The sequence below is a fragment of the Lolium rigidum genome, unplaced genomic scaffold, assembly GCF_022539505.1.
Source record: "Lolium rigidum isolate FL_2022 unplaced genomic scaffold, APGP_CSIRO_Lrig_0.1 contig_32528_1, whole genome shotgun sequence".
NCBI lineage: Eukaryota > Viridiplantae > Streptophyta > Magnoliopsida > Poales > Poaceae > Lolium > Lolium rigidum.
In genome coordinates this window covers 123359-131291 of record NW_025900202.1, presented here as the reverse complement: position 1 = coordinate 131291, position 7933 = coordinate 123359, and positions in this window count along the sequence as shown.

The window sequence follows — 7933 nt, the reverse complement described above, 5'->3', positions numbered from 1 at the left end:
ATTTGAGGAATGAGAAAGGAAAATGTTGAAATTTTCCTACTTCCAAACTTGGTGTTGTTTGGTGAAAGTGAATGTGCCAATACACAAGAAGCGCAAGCTTAGAGCAAAACCCATGGATTGTATTTTTCTGGGATATGCGTTCCATACCATTGGCTATAGATTTTTGATGATAAAATATAAGGTATTTGACATGCATGTTAGTCCAATTATGGAGTCGAATGATGCGACTTTGTTTGAGGACACCATTCCTATGAAAGACATGTCTAACTCATCAAATCAGGAGATGGCTAGTTCAAGTCAAAAATTAGCTACAATTACTGAACCTACCATCGCAATAGAACACTATGATAATCGAACCGGCTGTTCATTAACGATAACCGCCATAGAGTATCCAATGTGTCGCATTTAAGGATGGAGACGGTCGCAGAGTCACTGACATGCTGGTCCTACCCCTTAAATCAGATGTGGCATTGGGTGCCGGCTCCCCCGTTCGCCACCCTGCGAGTAAGGGTCAGCACGGGGTTATCGGCGCTTCTACCGAGTTTCAAAACTAGGCGGCTACGATGATGTGGCCCGAAAACAGCGTTGGACCCCCAAACAACTATTGATGTCGCTATGGGGCGCGTAGGTGGAGATGTCCTTTGACTAGCCATAGTGGGTGCTATTATATACCAATATCATGGTGTATGATATTATCTATATGATTTGTAAAATCTCAATATAAAATAGTGTACAGGATCTATTGATATTTTAAAAAAATTATGTGTTATGATATCACTATCATTGCTCATTATTGGCACACGTGTCGTTTGTATTTATGTAATGCATGATACAATCTCACTATGGCTAGCCTTTGGGTAGTTACTCGGGTTAACAATGTTCTTAGCTTGCGCCCATCAACAGCCGGCTTCTGAGGTGTACTCCGGTGCCCCCCCTGGTTGAATGAGTAAGTTAGCAAAAGAACTCCAGATGTTTCAAGTTGCTGCCACCCACGCCATCCACCCAGGTTTGCCGCTCGCAGCTACTGGTATAGTGCTTGCCGTCCCCACGACAAGGACATCATACCATAGCGGGTTGGCAACAACATCGTCGTGCAACTAGTCTTGCCTGCCACTGCTGCTGAAGTTATGCCAGTTATAATTTGAGGGGTGCTGTGTCGAAAACATAAAACATCTAGGGTTATATAGATTTTTTGTAAGTTAGTCACGAAGGGGTGTCAGAAGATCCTAACCCTCCAGTGGGTTCAAAATTTAGAGAGGGGACACGGAAGCAAAACCATTAAGCAATTAAAATGAGATCAATTCAGTGTGTTATTCGTCCTACCGGCCGTCCTTTGTATAGTTTTGTCGTCCGAACTTGTTCTTGCCGGGCCCTGTTAGTGTTGGTGTTCTATAATTAGAACTCATCCTTTGACTCGTTAATTAACAAATTGGAAATCTCTTGTGACTTGATGGATATAGTTGTTAATTAACAAGTACGGCCGGAACTCCAAAATTCAACGAGGCATCTCCAACTACTCTTACCGTACCCGCAAAAATAAATGCTTAAGTGGAGAATGAGCACTCTAATTATTAATTATGCGGTCCAACGCCTCAACAAACTCAAGCGTTACTAGGAGTGCAGTGCAACAATTTGGGCAAACAATTTCTAATTAGGAAAAAGCTGTGCTTCCCCCGGACGATCTCTCGTTCCTATCGTCCGAGTCGACACGCCTTGCAGTTTTCCTTCTGGGTGCGTCACGCGCCTCTAGCGGGGCCCACCATCAAGCCACGCGCCACAGCATTATCCTCTCTCCCTGACCTCTCGTTCCTTTTCGCTTTTCTCTTCTCATCCTGTTCCGTGAGTGCTGCCACGGGAGAGACTCTCTTCCCCGCGTGCAGCTGCCACCACCAAGCCACCCGCCGCCGCCAAGCGCCGCCGCCTCACTCCTTTACCTCCGGCTGGCCACCCTCTCACATCCTCATCTCCCTATGGCGTCCTCCTTCCTAGTGCCTCCGATTCCCGCCGGCTATACTACAAGGGGTAGACCAGCTCTTGCTACATGCGGCGGCCCGCCTCGCTACAAGGGGCGGCAGGCCTTGCTACCATGGCGCGGTGGCGGTCTACGAGCGGCCGGCGGCAGTGGAGATGCTCCTTGCGGCGTTCTTCATTGCTCCCTGCAACCTTCTGTGTCGCTCCGTGCGGCGGTCGGCTCTGCTACAAAGGGCGGACGGCCTTGCTCCATACGCCGGCCGGCTCTGCTACAAGGCTCGGACAGCCTTGCTCCATGCGGCAGTGGTCCTTGCTACTATGGCACGACGGCGATGCTAACGAAGGCTGACATCGCTGCTACGAGTGGCCGCCGGAGGTACTGCGAGGGAACGACGGAGATGCTCCCTGCTTCGTTTTGCATTGCTCCGTGCGACGGCCGACCTTGCTACAATGGGAGGCCAACCTTGCTCCGTTCAGCGGCGGTGCTGCTAGGCGGGAGGTGACATGATGCCGGCGGTGCTGCAAGGAGCTAGATGGAGGTTCTGGTGTGCCGCCAACGTTGGATGGCGTTGCTGCAACGAGCGGTCGGTATTGCTACGAGCCGGCGAGCTCTGAGAAAAACGACGGTAGTGCCTCTACCAGCGGCGGCACCGACGACCGGAGCTTTCTAGCACGCCGCGGCGAGGCAAGCAGCGGAAGGGAGATACAATTTGGTGGGAGTGGTGGGGATATTTTCCTCTTCGGCGAAGACGACGCGGAGCACATGCCAGCGTGGGTTTCGTCAGACGAATAGTCAATGGCCAATCCTAACCGTATGTATGGAACGATCCGACGGCTGCAGACCCGGGGATCAGGGATTTGATCCCCTGGGGGACGCTCAGCACTTTCCTTCTAATTAGCAACTAAGAAAATACGGCTGGTATGCTTAAGTGGAGACTTTTTTTTGAGAGCAACCACATATTTCATTAATCGAAAATCAAGTTACATGAAGCAACACATGTGGAAACTAAAAGACAAACCGGGATAAAATGATTATCCTGAATTTGCAGATAAAATCCTAAAAGATCGAGAAATACAAAACGATCCCTAGGGTTTCCTGCAACCACCGTAGCCAGCGGCCGCCGTCCAATTCCAACGCCGCCGAGACGAACGCAAGAAGAGACGCCGAACCTCCACCATTGCAAGATCCAAAAGAGCACCATCGCCAACGAGGCTTTGTGAGTCGATGAACAGGCCTGCTGTAAGCAGCGAGGCACATGTCGCTGTGGCACGTCGACCGGGGGACATCCCCGTGCTGTCTTGGACCAAGATACGCCGCCTCCCATCGACGAAGTCGGAGAAGAACGATATATCCACCACCTCCGGACCAACATATTCGCTCCAGAAGAACCACCTCGCCCCGGCCCCCAGCGCCGTTGTGGACAACGACAAACGCCAGTGACACGTCGAGAAACAGATCTCGCCAGATCTGAAGAACGGCGAGAAGACCAAGCTGCCGACCTGAAAGATCGACAAGCACACGTTGCCAACAACTCCGAGACGCCGCCGTGAAGATCGCCGCCGGTGTGGGAGTGGAGTTGAGGCAGATTTATTTGCCCGGGCGCCGCTCCCACCACCCCAACGACGCACCACGGCGGACAAGCCCAAACTACAAAACGGAGGAGGAACGAGGTCCCCTCCCCCTCCTGCCGCCGGAGCGGCAAGCGGAGGGAGAGGGGCCCAGAGCTCACGCCGGTGGAGATGGGATCTGGCCGCCGCCGCCTGGGAGAGAGGAGCAGGGACAAAACGTTTCGTGCGGGTCTTACCTCGCTTAAGTGGAGACTTGACACTATATACAAAACATCTAATTGTCTCAACAGAGACCCCCTCATCTGTTCAAAAAATAAAAGAGACCCCCTCCTCATCGCGAATTCCCTCCTCCCGCTTGTAAAGTTGGGCCAACGTAGCCTGGTAGAAGGACTTATCCCAGGCATTGGCGCCACGGCCCAGCCCAGTGCTCCCAAAGCTTGGTCAGCCTCTTTCGCTCAGTTTCGGACTGGGCGAGGCTGAAACGGGATAGACTACGAGTAGGCCTAGGATGGGCTGGGGGCAGATTTTAAGCTTCATCATGGCTGCGGTTTGGCAACCGAAAGCGATAGATCCAAACCCCTCAGCAACGACGACAACTGAAAGCCGGCCAACTCGAGCTGCTGCTCTAGGGTCCCCTAGTCCACCGCCGTCGTCCTCCTGCTCTGCGCCGCCGCTTCGTCCGGACTTTAGACCGCCGGCCACCTTCAGTCCCTCCATCAGAGCAAGGTGAGAACATACACCTTTCTGAATACAGTTGTCAAACCGACGCAATGGATTGCTAGTCAAATTCGTGGCACTACCGCACTAGACATCACCGAAGCTTCTCCCTTGTTCTGCTTTTGCTTCAGCCTTCAAGTACGGTTGTTCTGCGTTTTTTTTAACGAGTGTTGGATAAGATATGTTTCTACGAAATTTTACTCATGCAATATCCAACTACTACGTTGTTTCTCGGACATTCCTGTATAGGGAGATCGATTTTCCATAAGATTTGATTGTGTTTGTTAGTTTCCTAGCAACTCACGCGGCTTTTGAACATGTGAGCCTAATGTTTTAATCAAACACCTCTTCAGGTATTCAAGTACAGCAGGATTTAGGATGCCCCGAGTTGGAGACCCAGAGGCAACTTCGATCTTGAGAATGGCAGCAGAGTTCGGATACCTTTCTTTCATCGTAGCTGGATGCTGCTTTGACAACAACCTATATAGATATGGAATGGACTATATGCCCACCTTCTTATATTGGAGCTGTAAATTGAGGTCTGTCGGAGAGCCTTTCATGTTATGGAACCTTTTCTGGTTAGTTCTTGACAAAATAGACTTTCCCATGGCGCGACCCTCTTCTAGGTGGTGGAGAACTTGAGATGATGTAAATGTAGAATTTATCGAAACACCAACCACATTGTCTAGGAGTAGAGAATAGGCACTCTTAAGCATGCATTTCATATATCTACTCTTTTCAGCAATGCCACATGTATTGGCAGCTGCCAATATACTATTGTAAAAATACAGTTTGGTATGTACTGTTATGTAAGGAAAAGTGAGACTGTAGGAAGTGCATGCTTAAGATGTTGGTTTGTCTTATTATGTCAATAAAGTTTGAGTTTCTGAATTGGTCAAATAAATTGCACGTTTATTTGTTCCATACTCATAGAAGTAAACAACCAAGATGAGTACTCCGTTCTCCCACGTCCATTCACTCATTCAGATTCGAATACAACCTATTTAGACCAAAACTTAAAATTGATTTGCCCCATCCTAGCATAGATTAAACAACTCCAAGTCTCTAAAACCCAAACCACCGAGGTGTTTAGATTTGGTCATTTCTTCCCAAGAAACCCAACATGGCTTCCTTTTTCCCTCCTTACTGCCCCACCAAAATTGTCGAATCAATAAATTGATATGCTCACAAAGGCCCCGGGGCAACCGAAAACACCATTGAGAAAACTGAAATAGCCGGAGCTACCGATTTGATCGGAACCTCCTTACCACCAGCAGAGATGATCTTCTCTAGCCACCCTTTAACCTTACTCCAAATTATGTCTCTAAGAAATTTGAACGTGCCATATCTTGAAGAACCCACATCCGTGGGCATCCCGAGGTACCTCTCATTCGAAGCTTCACTTTGAACCTCGAGGATGTGCTTGATCTCATCCCTTCTAGTTTGTGGACATCCCTTTGTAAAAAAGATAGAGGAATTGTCTTTGTTTATGCGTTGTCCTGATGCTTGACAATAAACCTCAAGGAGACTTGACAACTCCTCCGCTCCCTCTCTACTACCCTTAAAAAACAACATGTTGTCATCTGCAAACAAAAGTTGATTCACTGGTGGTGCCGACGGTGCCACCTTAATACCACGAATCTGCGACGACCGGTCATGAACTTTTAACAGGCACGGAAGGCCCTCTGCTGCTAATAAAAATAGATAGGGTGAGATTGGATCACCTTGTCTAATCCCCCGTGTGGGTTTGAAACTGTCAAGTTTAGTTCCATTAAAAAGAACCGAAAAAGATACCGATCTGACCATTCCCATGATCACATGTATCCATTGTTGTGAAAAACCCAACTTCAGCATAATAGCTTCCAGACAGTCCCACTCTACACAGTCATATGCCTTCATCATATCTAGCTTCAAGGCACAATAACTCTCATTCTTTGATCTGTTCCTTTTCATAAAGTGTAGACACTCGTATGAAGAAATAATGTGATCAATCTTCCGGATACAAATGCAGAATGCTCCTCATAAATAATATCGTAGTATCAATTTCAGGCGATTGGCCATAACCTTAGAGGAGATTTTGTAGAAGACATTGCACACACTAATTGGGCGGAACTGAGACAAAAGAGTTGGGTTCTTGACTTTTGGTATAAGAACTAAGCATGTATCATTAATACTTTCCGCAGTCTCATTACCTTGAACAATACTCAGCACAACATTAGAGCATCTCGAACAGAGCCTATAAAAATACAAACCGAAAAACTCGAGTTTAGGCTTCCGAAAACGTGTTTACGGGTCGCAAAACGGCTGACACAGAACATATCAACCCTGTAAACTGACACTGAAAAACGGAATATTCTGAAAATCATCATCTTCTTCGAACTGTTTGCGCCACTGCCTAGGTCTCCCCGCGCAGCCGCTGCCCGCGCCCCTAGCTGGACCTCCCCGCGCCCAAGAGCCCACCGCCCGCGCCTCAGCACCCGCCGCCACCTAGCTAGCAAGGTTAATCAGAATAGTAGCACCACCTAGCTAGCTAGCTATGTAATCGATTGGATATTTGTGAATCAATCGGGAGATGATTAGCACCAAATAGTTAGAACGTGCACCGTGCCGCTCGCCGGAATTAGTCTATATCGAGAAGGTTCGTCGGGAATTGACATAGACATCATTGAAATTGGAGCAGGCTGACAGGATGTTTAACCGGCGGTACATAATTTTATCAAAGCAGCGAGAAATCGGTGGCTGGAGGCAGTTGTACGGACGGCGGCGCTGGATGAGTGGAGAAATCCGTTCAGTTTTGGGCATGTAAAATGATCTTCAGTATGTATTAATGGAGGTCGAGTCTGAATTTTTTTGGATCCCTAAATTTTTTTTGGGCCAGGCAACAAGTTCAGTCTCTATTCTACGTAATTTTTAATCTGAACCCGTAAATCGGCAAATCCTATACACCGACCAGGTCGGTCCCTACTGCCCGCCGCACACCCCCCGCGCGCGGTATGGGCCGGCCTGGTCGGCCCAGTTCGCCTCTTTTTTCTGTTTTCTGTTTCTCTTCCTTTCTTTTCTTTTCTTTTCGTTTTCCTTTTTTATTTTCTGTTCCTTTTTTTTCTTTTTTTCTTTTTTGTTTATATTTATTTTTGTTGAAATTTGAAAATATTTAAAATTCAGAAAATTTTCAAAAATTGAAAACTGTTAATTTTTCTAAAAATGTTCAAATTTTAAAAACGTTCAAATTTTAAAACCGTTTAAATACAAAAATGTTCAAATCTGAAATCCGTTCAAATTCGAAAAATGTTCAAATACAAAAAATTGTTCAAATTTGAAATCCGTTCAAATTTGAAAAAGTTCAAATACAAAAATGTTCAAATTATAAAATCGTTCAAATTTGAAATCCGTTCAAATATATAAAGCGTTCAATTTGAAAAAATGTTCAAATTTCGAAAAAAATTAATTCAAAATCTGAACATTTTTAAAATTTCCAAAATTTCGAATCTGAACAGATTTTGAAAATTTGTTCTCCGAAATATATTTTTTAAAAGTTAGATATTAAAAAAGAAAAATATTAACAAAAAAGAAACAGCAAAAAAAGAAAAAAAAACGTACCTACTACTATGGACGAATTTCGTTCTGAATAATTTTTGAACTATGGACGATTTCCAAATTTTGAACGAATTTAAAATCG